This window comes from Ambystoma mexicanum, chromosome 7p, assembly GCF_040938575.1.
Source record: "Ambystoma mexicanum isolate Mex_15411 chromosome 7p, UKY_AmexF1_1, whole genome shotgun sequence".
NCBI lineage: Eukaryota > Metazoa > Chordata > Amphibia > Caudata > Ambystomatidae > Ambystoma > Ambystoma mexicanum.
This window is the reverse complement of record NC_090939.1, coordinates 989,268,750-989,289,382: the sequence shown is the minus strand read 5'-3', so window position 1 is coordinate 989,289,382 and position 20,633 is coordinate 989,268,750.

Sequence of the window (20,633 nt, the reverse complement as noted above, 5' to 3'; positions counted from 1 at the left end):
CAATAAGCCTCCCTATGTAAACAGACCCAATGGATCTTGTTTTGCTTGTGGAGCAACTGACCACGTGAAGGGGGATCCCCGGTGTAAGGTTTGACCTTTGGGGGTCCACTCCGCTAATCTGGCCTTCTCCTCCTACGAGGAAGAAGAGATTACAGGAGCATCCTTCTCCTCAGACTCATTTCCCAGCGGGATAGAGGCTGAGGTAGTTTTAGTTTCCCTGGGTTCCTGGGATCCTAAAGTCACAGAGGTTTATGCTAGGATTACAGATAATACCAAGCACTACTTTAAAGACAGTGTGCTGATCAATGGAGTAGATACTCCAGCTCTTAGGGATAGTGGGTGCAGTCGAACTGTAGTGGATTCTACCTTGGTAGACTCAGAGGAAGTTGCCAGAGCTACTCTGATGCCCACTAAGTTGGCTGACGGCCCACTCCGTATGTTCCCAGTAATACCTGTAAATCTTACTTTAAATGGTACAGCAGTCAGGATTCCAGTGAGCATTCAGAGAAACGTCCCGGGAAAGGTCTTGTTAGGTAATGATCTCAGAGCTTTAGGGCTCATAGGAGACACTGCCGAAAGACCCTACACACGGTCTCAAGCACGGGCAGCATTGGCCAAGACCAATACGCCGCCCCAGCCGAAGGGGAAACCCAAGGCGAAAGGAGTCAACAAGTCAAGACGAGGGAAAGAGAATATTCCCCCGAGCTCGCCTACCACTGCGGTGGAGGAAGTTGGTCAATCGCCCGGGCCTGACGAGGAGGTGGCGATGCCTGAAGTATTTGACCCCAATGACCATCCTGAACTAAAAGACTTGTTAGTTGAAGGAGGTCCTGATAGGGACGAATTCAGTAAAGGCCAACGTGAGTGCCCATCTCTGGAAGGCCTAAGGAGACAGGCCTGCTCCCAGCTTGAGGGTGAACCTCCTGGGACGCATAGGATTTATTGGGAAGGTGGACTCCTGTATAGTGAGCCCACAGAGTCTACAGAAGGAGACCATAGGAGGTTGGTGGTTCCCCTTGCTGTTAGGCCCTTCCTCCTGCAGTTGGCGCATGAAGTGCTCCTTGCTGGTCACCTTGGTATTAAGAGGAGCAAGCAAAGGTTATCCATGCACTTCTACTGGCCCAAGATGGGGGTGCAAGTAGAAAGTCACTGCAGGAGTTGTGCCTCCTGCCAGTTATCTGGTAAGGTTGGCTCGACAATCCAAGCTCCGTTGGTACCGCTCCCAGTTGTGGGGGTACCATTTGAAAGGGTAGGGATCGACATCGTTGGTCCCCTTGACCCGCAAACATCCTCGGGCAATAGGTTTATCCTGGTGCTGGTCGACCATGCAACCAGATATCCTGAGGCCATCCCATTGAAAAATGTAACTGCCAAGTCAGTTGCAAAAGCTTTACTTGGCATATTTACTAGGGTTGGCTTCCCTAAAGAAGTTGTGTCAGATTGTGGCAGCAACTTTATGTCAAAGTATATGCAGGCTATGTGGAAAGAATGTGGGGTCACCTACAAGTTCTCTTCTGCATACCACCCCCAGACCAATGGTCTGGTGGAACGTTTCAACAGAACGTTAAAAAGCATGATTGGGGCTCTGGAGAAGCTTCAGAGAAGACAATGGGATCTTCTTTTACCATGCTTACTGTTTGCCTACCGAGAGGTACCACAGGAGGGTGTTGGCTTCAGCCCCTTCAAACTTCTGTTTGGTCATCCTGTACGGGGACCCTGTTAATAAGTAAATGACCACACTTCACTGCAATCCTTGTCTTTAGTGAGGATTTATTTAGTTAGTTCATCCAAGAGAAAGGCCCCAGGCTGCAACATTCCAAGAATTCCTCGCTCGCTTGGTCGACTATTCGTTCACCTGACAGCCGGGTTCCATTCAAAGATAAACAACTGCAAGCCGCAGCCGTGTGTGTAACGGCAAGACAGTGAGTAATTAAGGTAATGGCAATCCAAATAGTGAGTGACCTCAGGTGGGACCTCTGCTGGTGTTGTCAGCGCAGTCTCTCGTAGTTGCAAATCACAAACCACAAATCAACCTCCTCAGTATTCGTGCTCTGCTCCAGGATTCCTTCGTGGTTCACTTCACTCCCAGGCACTGACTTTTTCCTCAAAATTCGTACTCCGCTCCAGGATAACGGCCTTGTTTCTCGCCGGCTATTACACATGTAGTGTGCCGCTCCGTCCGGTTGCATCCAAACTGTAATCAATATTGCTGCTGCTGGGGGCCTTTTCTCCTTGGCCCAATCCTCGTCGCCAATGTTAATAAGTAAATGACCACACTTCACTGCAATCCTTGTCTTTAGTGAGGATTTATTTAGTTAGTTCATCCAAGAGAAAGGCCCCCAGCTGTGGGCTGTCCTCCTGGTCTCAATCCTCTCTCTGCTGCTCGAATCTGGAACCCTTGCTTAATCATAACAACAAAGATTCTTTGGTAACTAGGTTACATGGCAGCAGCTGAAATGATGTAAGTATAAACACATTGATGTAAGTCTAAACACCTCCTAACAGACCCTTAGCCATAGTCAAAGAGGGATGGGAGATGCCCACTCCCCCTGTTACTACCAACGTAGTTGATTATGTGCTAGGGCTCAGAAAATGGATGGTACTTCTGATGGGCTTGGCTAGTGATAAATTGAAGGCAGGACAAGCACTGGTGAAACATTGGTACGACCAGAAAGCTTCCCTCATCAACTTTACACCTGGTCAGCAAGTCCTGATCATGAATCCCATAAGGCCTTGAGCTTTACAGGACAAATGGTCAGGCTCTTACACAGTGGTGGAGCCCCTGGGTGAGGTTAACTATTTAGTGGACCTTGGAAGGCCTGGACAGGCTCCAAAAGTGTTTCACGTGAATAGGCTGAAGGCTTTCGTCCCAAGAGTCGAAATCGCAGCACTGTTACTGGCTTCAGATGTTGAGGAAGAGGAGTCTGAACCTCTCCCCGACCTGTTCCAAAGCGGTCCTTCAGATAGCTCCTTTGAGGGAGACCGAGGGGCCCCTCACCTGACTTCTGATCAGCAGGCTGAGGTGAAAAGTTTGCTTAGGCAGTTTTCCCCCCTGTTTTCACAGTCGCCTGGTTTGACACCTTGGTGCAAACATAACATAGACACAGGAGACAGTGTACCTACCAAAAGTAGGGGATACAGGATGTCAGACAAAGTACGGTCTTATATTAAGACCGAGGTCAACAAGATGTTAGTCCTTGGGGTGATTGAACCCTCTAGTAGTCCTTGGTCCAGCCCTGTGGTTTTCGTTCCAAAGGCAGGCACTTCTGAATTGAGGTTCTGGTGGATTACAGGGCTCTGAATGCTGTCACCAAGACAGATGCACACCCCTTGCCTCGAACAGATGAGCTGGTGGATACTTTGGGTGCCTCCAAGTACCTCAGCACGTTTGACCTCACTGCTGGCTATTGGCAAATAGCTTTAGCAGAACATGCCAAGGAGAAGACAGCGTTTTCTACTCCAGACGGCCTTTACCAATTCCGGGTAATGCCGTTCGGGTTGAAGAATGCACCTGCCACTTTCCAGAGGCTTGTGCATCATGTTTTGAATGGGTTGGACGAATTCTGTCTTGCATATCTGGACGATATAGCAGTTTTCAGTGCCACCTGGGAAGACCATGTGAAACACCTCGGGATTGTGCTCCAGGCTCTTCAGAAAGCACACTTGACCATAAAGGCTAGTAAATGCCAGATTGGACAAGGCTCAGTGTTTTACCTTGGACATGAAGTAGGTGGAGGGAGGATACAGCCTCTACCCAGTAAAGTACAAGCAGTACAAGACTGGCCTACCCCCACTACACAAACCCAAGTGAGAGCCTTCTTAGGACTCACGGGGTATTACCGCAATTTTGTGGCAGACTATGGCACCATAGCTGCCCCTCTGACTGCCCTCACAACTCTGAAGAAACCCAAGAAGGTAACTTGGACCGACGAGTGTGAGAAGGCCTTCAATGGCTTAAAAGACTCCTTGTGCCAGGCCCCTGTCCTCAGGGCCCCTGATTATCAAAGACCTTTTATCGTGCAGACGGACGCCTCTGACACTGGGATAGGAGCTGTACTATCGCAAGTAGATGAGAAGGGTAAGGAACACCCTATTGGTTTTATTAGTCACCAGTTTAAGGACAGAGAGCTCAGATGGTCCACGGTAGAGAAAGAATGTTTCTCTGTTGTGTGGGCCCTAAGGAAGCTGAGGCCCTACCTCTATGGGACCCACTTCACTGTGCAAACTGACCATAAGCCCTTAAAGTGGCTAATAAACATGAAGGGGGAGAATCCAAAGTTGCTTAGGTGGTCCATAAGTCTACAAGGCTTCGACTTCACTATTGAGCATAGACCAGGTGTCCAACATAGCAATGCTGATGGGTTGTGCAGAATGTTTAACCGACCTGAACAAGAGACTCATCCAGGGGTGGATTAGTTCCCCCTGTCCATACTCTGGGAGGGGTGAGTGTTAGGAAAGATTTCGTAATTGTAGGTAATTTTCCTTCCATGTGGCAACCCCTAAACTTTTTGCTGTTGTTTTTCACCTTGTTCTCAACTTTGCCAGAGAAGTGCAGCCTTCTGCCGCACTCCTCTGGGCTTTCGCTCCTTTCTTACGGGGAAACTGTCATGCCCTTAAGACAGTCAGTACCAGGAAACGCTTGTTTCCGTAGTTTCTTTTATCATGTTGCGGCTTTCGTGCAACATGACACAAGAGGGCACTGTAAGATAAGTTACTGCTCTCTTGGGTCTCTAGCCTTCTACAGGCCCTAGATACTCTTCCAGGATTGTAACTGATCGGTGCAAGTGATTCACGGACGGGAATGGTGGCAGCGATCGTTTATTGTGTTTTGAGCTCCTTTTGGCGTTCTAAGCGCGTTTCTCGCGCTTAACCCAAAATGGTGGCCTAGAGCCCAAAATGGCCAGACCACGAGGCTCCTTTGTCCTGTCCGCTGACCATCTTGCTCCCTTCACCTTCCCCAGGTCGAGCCGACCTGGGGCCTTCCTTATTTGGGCATGTACTTTCCCGCGAAACACAGATGCTTTCGCGGGCTTCTACATGTCTTGTGTGTGCCTCCAGGATGTGGGCTGGGATGTCTGGTCCCAATACACATCCTGGGTGCCAGAGAGTCTAGGGTGGTGTGAATGCCTGGGACCACCGTGGTCCGTGATAGGTCCACGAATGGTGTGAGTGTTGATGAGCGGATCTCCCATTGGGGCCCCTCCGTTTTGGCGCAAAGGGAACCGTGGATAAGAGGGGGCTGGAAACACCACTACCATGTCGATCTCCTGAGTTCTCACGAACGAAGGAATACAGGAGCCAAGTATCCTGCAACCAAGAGGCTGAACCGAGGAATCGCTGGTGACCCGCTGAAGGACTGCTCCTCTGCACTGCTGTCGCCTTGTGAAACCCTTTTCACCTTTGATCGAACCAGAAGGCCTGTACTGGTACTTCGACCCTTGGAATAGCGGGGACAGCTATTCTCGGCATCTTCACCATCTCCTGCTAGTAAGCCTTCGGAAGCGTCTCTGGGCCATCCAGCAGACTGACCAGCCTACACAGGAGTCTTGCTCTGTAACCGCCGCCAGGTTGTGTAGTATATCGAGTCCTTGTCACTCTCACATGATTCGTACACTTGGCGTTCCCAGGTCTGAAGTGAGTAGTGTACATTTGGCTCAGATACACACCGCCGCTCCGTTGCCCTGCTGTGGTAACAAACTGTGCGGGTTCCTTCGTTTGGGACGTCTTTTACTCAACTCTGCTGCTGCAGACTCAATACGACGACGAGACATTGAGATATCACATCTCATGCTATAGGAAGGGTCTCAGGATTGGAATGGGAAGGACTTGGATATCACATCTCATGCTATAGGCAGGGTCTCAGGTTTGGAAAGGGAAGGAGTTGGATATCACATTTCATTTTAGAGGTAGGATCTCAGGTTTGGTATTAGAGGCATTGAGATATCACATCTCATGCTATCAGAAGGGTCTCAGGATTGGAATGGGAAGGAGTTGGATATCACATCTCATGTTATAGGAAGGATCTCAGGTTTGGTATTAGAAGCATTGAGATATCACATCTCATGCTATCGGAAGTATCTCAGGTTTGGTATTAGAGGCATTGAGATATCACATCTCATGCTATCATAAGGGTCTCAGTATTGGAATGGGAAGGAGTTGGATATCACATCTCATGCTAAAGGGAGGGTCTCAGGTTTGGAAGGGGAAGGAATTGAATATCACATCACATGTTATAGGAAGGATCTCAGGTTTGATATTAGAGGCATTGAGATATCACATCTCATGCTATCGGAAGGGTCTCAGGATTGGAATGGGAAGGAGTTGGATATCACATCTCATGCTATAGGAAGGGTCTCAGGTTTGGAACGGGAAGGAGTTGTATATCACATCTCATGTTATAGGAAGAGTCTCAGGTTTGGTATAAGCATTGAGATATCACATCTCTGCAATCGGAAGTGTCTCAGGATTGGAACGGGAAGGAGTTGGATATCCCATCTCATGTTATAGGACTGGTCTCAGGTTTGGTATTAGAAGCATTGAGATATCACATCGCATGCTGTAGGAAGGGTCTCAGGTTTGGAATGGGAAGGAATTGGATATCACATCTCATGTCATAGGAAGGATCTCAGGTTTGGTATTAGAAGCATTGAGATATCACATCTCATGCTATAGGAATGGTCTCAGGATTGGAATGGGAAGGAGTTGGATATTACATTCTTGCTATGGGAAGGGTCTCATGTTTGGAATTGGAAGGAGTTGGATATCACATCTCATGTTATAGGAAGGGTCTCAGGTTTGGTATAAGCATTGAGATATCACATCTCTGCTATCGGAAGTGTCTCAGGATTGGAATGGGAAGGAGTTGGATATCCCATCTCATGTTATAGGACGGTTCTCAGGTTTGTTATTAGAATCATTGAGATATTATATTGCATGCTATAGGAAGGGTCTAAGGATTGGAATGGGAAGGACTTGGATATCACATCTCATGCTATAGGTAGGCTCTCAGGTTTGGAAAGGGAAGGAGTTGGATATCACATTTCATGCTAGAGGTAGGATCTCAGGTTTGGTATTAGAGGCATTGAGATATCACATCTCATGCTATCAGAAGGGTCTCAGGATTGGAATGGGAAGGAGTTGGATATCACATCTCATGTTATAGGAAGAATCTCAGGTTTGGTATTAGAAGCATTGAGATATCACATCTCATGCTATCGGAAGTATCTCAGGTTTGGTATTAGAGGCATTGAGATATCACATCTCATGCTATCATAAGGGTCTCAGGATTGGAATGGGAAGGAGTTGGATATCACATCTCATGCTAAAGGGAGGGTCTCAGGTTTGGAAGGGGAAGGAATTGAATATCACATCACATGTTATAGGAAGGATCTCAGGTTTGGTATTAGAGGCATTGAGATATCACATCTCATGCTATCGGAAGGGTCTCAGGATTGGAATGGGAAGGAGTTGGATATCACATCTCATGCTATAGGAAGGGTCTCAGGTTTGGAACGGGAAGGAGTTGGATATCACATCTCATGTTATAGGAAGAGTCTCAGGTTTGGTATAAGCATTGAGATATCACATCTCTGCAATCGGAAGTGTCTCAGGATTGGAACGGGAAGGAGTTGGATATCCCATCTCATGTTATAGGACTGGTCTCAGGTTTGGTATTAGAAGCATTGAGATATCACATCGCATGCTGTAGGAAGGGTCTCAGGTTTGGAATGGGAAGGAATTGGATATCACATCTCATGTCATAGGAAGGATCTCAGGTTTGGTATTAGAAGCATTGAGATATCACATCTCATGCTATAGGAATGGTCTCAGGATTGGAATGGGAAGGAGTTGGATATTACATTCTTGCTATGGGAAGGGTCTCATGTTTGGAATGGGAAGGAGTTGGATATCACATATGCTATAGGAAGGGTCTCAGGTTTGGAATGGGAAGGAGTTGGATATCACATCTCATGTTATAGGAAGGGTCTCAGGTTTGGTATAAGCATTGAGATATCACATCTCTGCTATCGGAAGTGTCTCAGGATTGGAATGGGAAGGATATGTATATGACATCTCATGACATAAGAAGGGTCTCAGGTTTGGTATAAGCATTGAGATATCACATCTCTGCTTTTGGAAGGGTCTCAGGATTGGAATGGGAAGGAGTTGGATATCCCATCTCATGCTATAGGGAGGGTCTCAAGTTTGATATTAGAAGCATTGAGATATCACATCTCATGCTATAGGAAGGGTCTCAGGATTGGAATGGAAGGAGTTGGATATCACATCTCATGTTATAGGAAGGATCTCAGGTTTGGTATTAGAAGCATTGAGACATCACATCTCATGCTATAGGAAGGGACTCAGGTTTGGTATAAGCATTGAGATATCACATCTCATGCAATGGGAAGGGTCTCAGGATTGGAATGGGAAGGAGTTGTATATGACATCTCATGCCGTAGGAAGGGTCTCAGGTTTGGTATAAGCATTGAGATATCACATCCCTGCTATCGGAAGGGTCTCAGGATTGGAATGGGAAGGAGTTGGATATCACATCTCATGCTATATGAAGGGTCTCAGGTTTGGTATAAGCATTGAGATATCACATCTCATGCTACGGGAAGGGTCTCAGGATTGGAATGGGAAGGAGTTGTATATGACATCTCATGCCGTAGGAAGGGACTCAGGTTTGTTATTAGAATCATTGAGATATCATATTGCATGCTATAGGAAGGGTCTAAGGATTGGAATGGGAAGGACTTGGATATCACATCTCATGCTATAGGAAGGGTCTCAGGTTTGGTATAAGCATTGAGATATCACATCTCATGCTATAGGAAGGGTCTCAGGATTGGAATGGGAAGGATATGTATATGACATCTCATGCCATAGGAAGGGTCTCAGGTTTGGTATAAGCATTGAGATATCACATATCTGCTTTTGGAAGGGTCTCAGGATTGGAATGGGAAGGAGTTGGATATCCCATCTCATGTTATAGGAAGAGTCTCAGGTTTGGTATTAGATTCATTGAGATATCATATTGCATGCTATAGGAAGGGTCTAAGGATTGAAATGGGAAGGACTTGGATATCACATCTCATGCTATAGGAAGGGTCTCAGGTTTGGTATAAGCATTGAGATATCACATCTCATGCTATAGGAAGGGTCTCAGGATTGGAATGGGAAGGATATGTATATGACATCTCATGCCATAGGAAGGGTCTCAGGTTTGGTATAAGCATTGAGATATCACATCTCTGCTTTTGGAAGGGTCTCAGGATTGGAATGGGAAGGAGTTGGATATCCCATCTCATGTTATAGGAAGAGTCTCAGGTTTGGTATTAGAAGCATTGAGATATCACATCTCATGCTATAGGAAGTGTCTCAGGATTGGAATGGGAAGGACTTGGATATCACATCTCATGCTATAGGGAGGGTTTCAAGATTGATATTAGAAGCATTGAGATATCACATCTCACGCTATAGGAAGGGTCTCAGGATTGGAATGGAAGGAGTTGGATATCACATCTCATGTTATAGGAAGGATCTCAGGTTTGGTATTAGAAGCATTGAGACATCACATCTCATGCTATAGGAAGGGTCTCAGGATTGTAATGGGAAGGAGTTGGATTTCACATCTCATGCTATATGAAGGGTCTCAGGTTTGGTATAAGCATTGAGATATCACATCTCATGCTATAGGAAGGGTCTCAGGATTGGAATGGGAAGGAGTTGGATATCACATCTCATGCTATAGGAAGGGTCTCGGGTTTGGTATAAGCAGTGAGATATCACATCTCTACTATCGGAAGGGTCTCAGAATTGGAATGGGAAGGAGTTGGATATCCCATCTCATGTTATAGGAAGAGTCTCAGGTTTGGTATTAGAAGCATTGAGATATCTCATCTCATGCTATAGGAAGGGTCTCAGGATTGGAATGGGAAGGAGTTGGATATCACATCTCATGCTATAGGAAGGGTCTTATGTTTGGTATAAGCAGTGAGATATCACATCTCATGCTATAGGAAGTGTCTCAGGATTCGAATGGGAAGAAGTTGGATATTACATCTCATGTTATAGGAAGGATCTCAGGTTTGGTATAAGCATTGAGATATCACATCTCTGTTATCGGAAGGGTCTCAGGATTGGAATGGGAAGGAGTTGGATATTCCCATCTCATGTTATAGGAAGGGTCTCAGGATTGGAATGGGAAGGACTTGGATATCACATCTCATGCTATAGGGAGGGTCTCAAGTTTGATATTAGAAGCATTGAGATATCACATCTCATGATATCGGAAGGGTCTCAGGATTGGAATGGGAAGGAGTTGGATATCACATCTCATGATAAAGGAAGGGTCTAAGGTTTGGAAGGGGAAGGATTTGGATATCACATCTCATGTTATAGGACGGGTCTCAGGTTTGGTATTAGAAGCATTGAGATATCAAGTCTCATGGTATAGGAAGGGTCTCAGAATTGGAATGGGAAGGAGTTGGATATCACATCTCAAGCTATAGGAAGGGTCTCGGGATTGGAATGGGAAGGAGTTTGATATCACATCTCATGCCATAGTATGGGTCTCAGGTTTGGTAGAAGCATTGGGATATCACATCTCATGCTATCGGAAGGGTATCAGGATTGGATTTGGAAGGAGTTGGATATCACATCTCATGTTATAGGAAGGGTCTCAGGTTTGGTATAAGCATTGAGATATCACATCTCTGCTATCGGAAGTGTCTCAGGATTGGAATGGGAAGGAGTTGGATATCCCATCTCATGTTATAGGACGGGTCTCAGGTTTGTTATTAGAATCATTGAGATATCATATTGCATGCTGCAGGAAGGGTCTAAGGATTGGAATGGGAAGGACTTGGATATCACATCTCAAGCTATAGGTAGGCTCTCAAGTTTGGAAAGGGAAGGTGTTGGATATCACATTTCATGTTAGAGGAAGGATCTCAGGTTTGGTATTAGAGGCATTGAGATATCACATCTCATGCTATAGGAAGGGTCTCAGGATTGGAATGGGAAGGAGTTGGATATCACATCTCATGCTACAGGAAGAGTCTCAGGTTTGGTATAAGCATTGAAATATCACATCTCATGCTATAGGAAGGGTCTCAGGATTGGAATGGGAAGGATATGTATATGACATCTCATGCCATAGGAAGGGTCTCAGGTTTGGTATAAGCATTGAGATATCACATCTCTGCTTTTGGAAGGGTCTCAGGATTGGAATGGGAAGGAGTTGGATATCCCATCTCATGTTATAGGAAGAGTCTCAGGTTTGGTATTAGAAGCATTGAGATATCACATCTCATGCTATAGGAAGTGTCTCAGGATTGGAATGTGAAGGACTTGGATATCGCATCTCATGCTATAGGGAGGGTCTCAAGTTTGATATTAGAAGCATTGAGATATCACATCTCATGCTATAGGAAGGGACTCAGGATTGGAATGGGAAGGAGTTGGATATCACATCTCATGCTATAGGAAGGGTATCAGGTTTGGTATAAGCAGTGAGATATCACATCTCATGCTATAGGAAGTGTCTCAGGATTGGAATGGGAAGGAGTTGGATATCACACCTCATGTTATAGGAAGGATCTCAGGTTTGGTATAAGCATTGAGATATCACATCTCTGCTATCGGAAGGGTCTCAGGATTGGAATGGGAAGGAGTTGGATATTCCCATCTCATTTTATAGGAAGGGTATATCAAGTCTTAGCATGAGATGTGATATCCAGCTCCTTCCATTCCAATCCTGAGACCCTTCCGATAGCATGAGATGTGATATCTCAATGCTTCTAATATCAATACTGAGACCCTCCCTATAGCATGAGATGTGATATCTAAGTCCTTCCCATTCCAATCCTGAGACCCTTCCGATAGCAGAGATGTGATATCTCAATGCTTATACCAAACCTGAGACCCTTCCTATAGCACGAGATGTGATATCCAACTCCTTCCCATTCCAATCCTGAGACCCTTCCTATAGCATGAGATGTGATATCTCAATGCTTCTACCAAAACTAAGACCCTTCCTTTAGCATGAGATGTGATATCCAACTCCTTCCCATTCCAATCCTGAGACCCTTCCTATAGCATGAGATGTGATATCTCAATGCTTCTAATACCAAACCTGAGATCCTTCCTATAACATGAGATGTGATATCCAACTCCTTCCCATTCCAATCCTGAGACCCTTCCTATAGCATGAGATGTGATATCTCAATGCTTCTAATACCAAACCTGAGATCCTTCCGATAGCATGAGATGTGATATCTCAATGCTTCTAATACCAAACCTGAGACCCTCCCTTTAGCATGAGATGTGATATCCAATTCCTTCCCATTCCAATCCTGATACCCTTCTGATAGCATGAGATGTGATATCTCAATGCCTCTAATACCAAACCTGAGATCCTACCTCTAACATGAAATGTGATATCCAACTCCTTCCCTTTCCAAACCTGAGAGCCTTCCTACAGCATGAGATGTGATATCCAAGTCCTTCCCATTCCAATCCTGAGACCCTTCCTATAACATGAGATGTGATATCCAACTCCTTCCCATTCCAACCTGAGACCCTTCCTATAGCATGAGATGGGATATCCAACTCCTTCCAAATCTAATCCTGATATCCTTCCGATAGCATGAGATGTGATATCCCAATGCTTCTACAAAACCTGAGACCCATACCATGGCATGAGATGTGATATCAAACTCCCGTCCTATACCATGAGACTTGATATCTCAATGCTTCTAATACCAAACCTGAGACCAGTCCAATAACATGAGATGTGATATCCAAATCCTTCCCCTTCCAAACCTTAGACCCTTCCTTTATCATGAGATGTGATATCCAACTCCTTCCCACTCCACTCCTGAGACCCTTCCTATAGCATGAGATGTGATATCTCAATGCGTCTAATACCAAACCTGAGACCCTTCCTATATAACATGAGATGTGATATCCAAGTCCTTCCCATTCCAATCCTGAGACCCTTCCTATAGCATGAGTTGTCATATCTCAATGCTTCTAATACCAAACCTGAGACCCTTCCTATAACATGAATTGTGATATCCAAGTCCTTCCCATTCCAATCTTGAGACCTTTCCAATAGCAGAGATGTGATATCTCAATGCTTATACCAAACCTGAGATCCTTCCTATGACATGAGATGTGATATCTAAATCCTTCTCATTCCAAACCTGAGACCCTTCCTACAGCATGTGATGTGATATCTCAATGCTTCTAATATCAAAACTGAGACCCGTCCTATAACATGAGATGGGATATCCAACTCCTTCCCGTTCCAAACCTGATACCCTTCCTATAGCATGAGATGTGATATCCAATTCCTTCCCATCCCAATCCTGAGACACCTCCGATAGCAGAGATGTGAAATCTCAATGCTTATACCAAACCTGAGACTCTTACTATAACATGAGATGTGATATCTAACTCCTTCCCGTTCCAAACCTGAGACCCTTCCTATAGCATGAGATGCGATATCCAACTCCTTCCCATTCCAATCCTGAGACCCTTCCCATAGCATGAGATGTGATATCTCAATGCTTCTAATACCAAACCTGTGATCCTTCCTATAACAAGAGATGTGATATCCAAATCCTTCCCCTTCCAAATCCGAGACCCTCCCTTTAGCATGAGATGTGATATCTCAATGCCTCTAATACCAAACCTGAGATCCTTCCGATAGCATGAGATGTGATATCTCAATGCTTCTAATACCAAACCTGAGATCCTTCCTATAACATGAGATGTGATATCCAAATACTTCCCCTTCCATTCCTGAGACCCTCCCTTTAGCATGAGATGTGATATCCAACTCCTTCCCATTCCAATCCTGAGACCCTTCTGATAGCATGAGATGTGATATCTCAATGCCTCTAATACCAAACCTGAGATCCTACATCTAACATGAAATGTGATATCCAACTCCTTCCCTTTCCAAACGTGAGACCCTCCCTATAGAATGAGATGTGATATCCAAGTCCTTCCCATTCCAATCCTGAGACCCTTCCTATAGCATGAGATGTGCTATCTCAATGCTTCTAATACCAAACCTGAGACCCTTCCTATAACGTAAGATGGGATATCCAACTCCTTCCCATTCCAATCCTGAGACCCTTCCGATAGCAGAGATGTGATATCTCAATGCTTATACCAAACCTGAGACCCTTCCTGTGGCATGAGATGTCATATACAACTCCTTCCCATTCCAATCCTGAGACCCTTCCTATAGCATGAGATGTGATATCTCAATACTTATACCAAACCTGAGACCCTTCCTATAGCATGAGATGTGATATCCAACTCCTTCCCATTCCAATCCTGAGACCCTTCCTATAACATGAGATGTTATGTCTCAATGCTTCTAATACCAAACCTGAGATCATTCCTATGGCATGAGATGTCATATAAAACTCCTTCCCATTCCAATCCTGAGACCCTTCCCATAGCATGAGATGTGATATCGAACTCCTTCCCATTCCAATCCTGCGACCCTTCCTATAGCATGAGATTTGATATCTCAATGCTTCTAATACCAAACCTGAGATCCTTCCGATAGCATGAGATGTGATTTCTGAATGCTTCTAATACCAAACCTGAGATCATTCCTACAACACGAGATGTAATATCCAAATCCTTCCCCTTGCAAACCTGAGACCCTCCCTTTAGCATGAGATGTGATATCCAACTACTTCCCATTCCAATCCTGAGACCCTTCCTATAGCATGAGATGTGATGTCTCAATGCTTCTAATACCAAACCTGAGATCCTTCCTATAACATGAGATGTGATATCCAACTCCTTCCCATTCCAATCCTGAGACACTTCCTATAGCATGAGAAGTGATATCTCCATGCTTATACCAAACCTGAGACCCTTCCTATAGCATGAGATGTGATATCCAAATCCTTCCCATTCCAATCCTGAGACCCTTCCTATAGCATGAGATGTGATATCTCAATGCTTATACCAAACCTGAGAGCCTACCTATAGCATGAGATGTGATATCCAACTCCTTCCCGTTCCAAACCTGAGACCCTTCCTATAGCATATGTGATATCCAACTCCTTCCCATTCCAAACATGAGACCCTTCCTATAGCAAGAGTGTAATATCCAACTCCTACCCATTCCAATCCTGAGACCATTCCTATAGCATGAGATGTGATATCTCAATGCTTCTAATACCAAACCTGAGATACTTCCTATGACATGAGATGTGATATCCAATTCCTTCCCATTCCAAACCTGAGATCCTTCCTACAGCATGCGATGTGATATCTCAATGCTTCTAATACCAAACCTGAGACCAGTCCTATAACATGAGATGGGATATCCAACTCCTTCCCGTTCCAAACCTGATACCCTTCCTATAGCGTGAGATGTGATATCCAACTCCTTCCCATCCCAATCCTGAGACACCTCCGATAGCAGAGATGTGATATCTCAATGCTTATACCAAACCTGAGACTCTTCCTATAACATGATATATGATATCCAACTCCTTCCCGTTCCAAACCTGAGACCCTTCCTATAGCATGAGATGTGATATCCAACTCCTTCCCATTCCAATCCTGAGACCCTTCTGATAGCATGAGATGTGATATCTCAATGCTTCTAATACCAAACCTGTGATCCTTCCTATAGCATGAGATGTGATATCCAACTCCTTCCAATTCCAATCCTGAGACCCTTCCTACAGCAATGGATGTGATATCTCAATGCTTCTAATACCAAACCTGAGACCCTTCCTATAGCATGAGATGTGATATCTCAATGCTTCTAATATCAAACTTGAGACCCTCCCTATAGCATGAGATGTGATATCCAAGTCCTTCCCATTCCAATCCTGAGACACTTCCTATAGCATGATATGTGATATCCAATGCTTCTAATACCAAACCTGAGACTCTTCCTATAACATGAGATGGGATATCTAACTCCTTCCCATTCCAATCCTGAGACCCTTCCGATAGCAGAGATGTGATATCTCAATGCTTATACGAAACCTGAGACCCTTCCTACGGCATGAGATGTCATATACAACTCCTTCCCATTCCAATCCTGAGACCCTTCCTATAGCATGAGATGTGATATCCCAATGCTTATACCAAACCTGAGACCCTTCCTATAGCATGAGATGTGATATCCAACTCCTTCCCATTCCAATCCTGAGACCCTTCCTATAGCATGAGATGTGATGTCTCAATGCTTCTAATACCAAACCTGAGATCCTTCCTATAACATGAGATGTGATATCCAACTCCTTCCATTCCAATCCTGAGACCCTTCCTATAGCATGAGATGTTATATCTCAATACTTATACCAATCCTGAGCCTTTCTATAGCATGAGATGTGATACCCAACTCCTTCCCATTCCAATCCTGAGACGCTTCCTATAGCATGAGATGTGATATCTCAATGCCTCTAATACCAAACCTGAGATCCTTCCTCTAACATGAAATGTGATATCCAACTCCTTCCCTTTCCAAATCTGAGAGCCTATCTATAGCATGAGATGTGATATCCAAGTCCTTCCCATTCCAATCCTTAGACCCTTCCTGCAGCGTGCAATATGATATCTCAATGATTCTAATAACAAACCTGAGACCCGTCCTATAACATGAGATGGGATATCCAACTCCTTCCCATTCCAATCCTGAGACACTTCTGATAGCAGAGATGTGATATCTCAATGCTTATACCAAACCTGAGACCCTTCCTATAACATGAGATCGGATATCCAACTCCTTCCCGTTCCAAACCTGAGACCCTTCCTATAGCATATGTGATATCCAACTCCTTCCCATTCCAAACATGAGACCCTTCCTATAGCAAGAATGTAATATCCAACTCCTTCCCATTCCAACCCTGAGACCATTCCTATAGCATGAGATGTGATATCTCAATGCTTCTAATACCAAACCTGAGATCCTTCGTTTGACATGAGATGTGATATCCAATTCCTCCCCATTCCAAACCTGAGAACCTTCCTACAGCATGCAATGTGATATCTCAATGCTTCTAATACCAAACCTGAGACCAGTCCTATAACATGAGATTGGATATCCAACTCCTTCCCCTTCCAAACCTGAGACCCTTCCTATAGCATGAGATGTGATATCCAACTTCTTCCCATTCCAATCCTGAGACCCTTCCTATAACATGAGATGTGATGTCTCAATGCTTCTAATACCAAACCTGAGATCTTTCCTATAACATGAGATGTGATATCCAACTCCTTCCCATTCCAATCCTGAGACCCTTCCTATAGCATGAGATGTGATATCTCAATGCTTATATCAAACCTGAGACTCTTCCTATAGCTTGAGATGTGATATCCAACTCCTTCCCATTCCAATCCTGAGACCCTTCCTATAGCATGAGATGTGATATCTCAAGGCCTCTAATACCAAACCTGAGATCCTTCCTCTAACATGAATGTGATATCCAACTCCTTCCCCTTCCAAACCTGAGAGCCTTCCTATGGCATAAGATGTGATATCAAACTCCTTCCCATTCCAATCCTGAGACCCTTCCTATAGCTTGAGATGTGATATCCAACTTCTTCCCATTCCAATTCTGAGACCCTTTCTATACCATGAGACTTGATATCTCAATGCTTCTAATACCAAACCTGAGACCCGTCCTATAACATGAGATGTGATATCCAAATCCTTCCCCTTCCAAACCTTAGACCCTTCCTTTATCATGAGATGTGATATCCAACTCCTTCCCATTCCAATCCTGAGACCCTTCCGATATCATGACATTTGTTATCTCAATGTTTCTAATATCAAACTTGAGACCCTCCCTATAGCATGAGATGTGACATCCAAGTCCTCCCCATTCCAATCCTGAGACCCTTCCTATAGCATGAGATGTGATATCTCAATGCTTCTAATACCAAACCTGAGACCCTTCCTATAACATGAGATGGGATATCCAACTCAGATGGGATATCCAACTCCTTCCCATTCCAATCCTGAGACCCTTCCGATAGCAGAGATGTGATATCTCAATGCTTATATCAAACCTGAGACCCTTCCTATGGCCTGAGATGTCATATACAACTCCTTCCCATTCCAATCCTGAGACCCTTCCTATAGCATGAGATGTGATATCTCAATGCTTATACCAAATCTGAGACCCTTCCTATAGCATGAGATGTGATATCCAACTCCTTCCCATTCCAATCCTGAGACCCTTCCTATAGCATGAGATGTGATGTCTCAATGCTTCCAATACCAAACCTGAGATCCTTCCTATAACATGAGATGTGATATCCAACTCCTTCCCATTCCAATCCTGAGACCCTTATGATAGCATGAGATGTGATATCTCAATGCCTCTTATACCAAACCTGAGATCCTTCCGATAGCATGAGATGTGATATCTCAATGCTTCTAATACCAAACCTGAGATCCTTCCTATAATATGAGATGTGATTTCCAAATCCTTCCCCTTCCAAACCTGAGACCCTCCCTTTAGCATGAGATGTGATATCCAACTCCTTCCCATTCCAATCCTGAGACCCTTCTGATAGCATGAGATGTGATATCTCAATGCCTCTAATACCAAACCTGAGATCCTACCTCTAACATGAAATGTGATATCCATCTCCTTCCCTTTCCAAACCTGAGACCCTGCCTATAGCATGATATGTGATATCCAAGTCCTTCCCATTCCAATCCTGAGACCCTTCCTATAGCATGTGATGTGATATCTCAATGCTTATACAAAACCTGAGACCCTTCCTATGGCATGAGATGGCATATACAACTCCTTCCCATTCCAATCCTGAGACCCTTCCTATAGCATGAGATGTGATATCTCAATGCTTATACCAAACCTGAGACCCTTCCTATAGCATGTGATGTGATATCCAACTTCTTCCCATTCCAATCCTGAGACCCTTCCTATAGCATGAGATGTGATATCTCAATGCTTATACCAAACCTGAGACCCTTCCTATAGCTTGAGATGTGATATCCAACTCCTTCCCATTCCAATCCTGAGACCCTTCCTATAGCATGAGATGTGATGTCTCAAGGCCTCTAATACCAAACCTGAGATCCTTCCTCTAACATGAAATGTGATATCCAACTCCTTCCCCTTCCAAACCTGAGAGCCTTCCTATAGCATGAGATATGATATCCAAGTCCTTCCCATTCCAATCCTGAGACCCTTCCTATAACATGAAATGTGATATCCAACTCCTTCCCATTCCAACCTGAGACCCTTCCTATAGCATGAGATGGGATATCCAACTCCTTCCAAATCCAATACTGATACCCTTCCGATAGCATGAGATGTGATATCCCAATGCTTCTACCAAACCTGAGTCCCATACTATGGCATGAGATGTGATATCAAACTCCTTCCCATTCCAATCCTGAGACCCTTCTTATACCATGAGACTTGATATGTCAATGCTTCTAATACCAAACCTGAGACCCGTCCTATAACATGAGATGTGATATCCAAATCCTTCCCCTTCCAAACCTTAGACCCTTCCTTTATCATGAGATGTGATATCCAACTCCTTCCCATTCCAATCCTGAGACCCTTCCGATATCATGAGATGTGATATCTCAATGCTTATACCAAATCTGAGACCCTTCCTATGGCCTGAGATGTCATATACAACTCCTTCCCATTCCAATCCTGAGACCCTTCCTATAGCATGAGATGTGATATCTCAATGCTTATACCAAATCTGAGACCCTTCCTATAGCATGAGATGTGATATCCAACTCCTTCCCATTCCAATCCTGAGACCCTTCCTATAGCATGAGATGTGATGTCTCAATGCTTCTAATACCAAACCTGAGATCCTTCCTATAATATGAGATGTGATTTCCAAATCCTTCCCCTTCCAAACCTGAGACCCTCCCTTTAGCATGAAATGTGATATCCAACTCCTTCCCATTCCAATCCTGAGACCCTTCTGATAGCATGAGATGTGATATCTCAATGCCTCTAATACCAAACCTGAGATCCTACCTCTAACATGAAATGTGATATCCATCTCCTTCCCTTTCCAAACCTGAGACCCTGCCTATAGCATGAGATGTGATATCCAAGTCCTTCCCATTCCAATCCTGAGACCCTTCCTATAGCATGAGATGTGATATCTCAATGCTTATACCAAACCTGAGACCCTTCCTATAGCATGAGATGTGATATCCAACTTCTTCCCATTCCAATCCTGAGACCCTTCCTATAGCATGAGATGTGATATCTCAATGCTTATACCAAACCTGAGACCCTTCCTATAGCATAAAATGTGATATCCAAATCCTTCCCATTCCAATCCTGAGACCCTTCCTATAGCATGAGATGTGATATCTCAATGCTTATACCAAACCTGAGACCCTTCCTATAGCATGAGATGTGATATCCAACTTCTTCCCATTCCAATCCTGAGACCCTTCCTATAGCATGAGATGTGATATCTCAATGCTTATACCAAACCTGAGACCCTTCCTATAGCATAAAATGTGATATCCAAATCCTTCTCATTCCAATCCTGAGACCCTTCCTATAGCATGAGATGTGATATCTCAATGCTTATACCAAACCTGAGACCCTTCC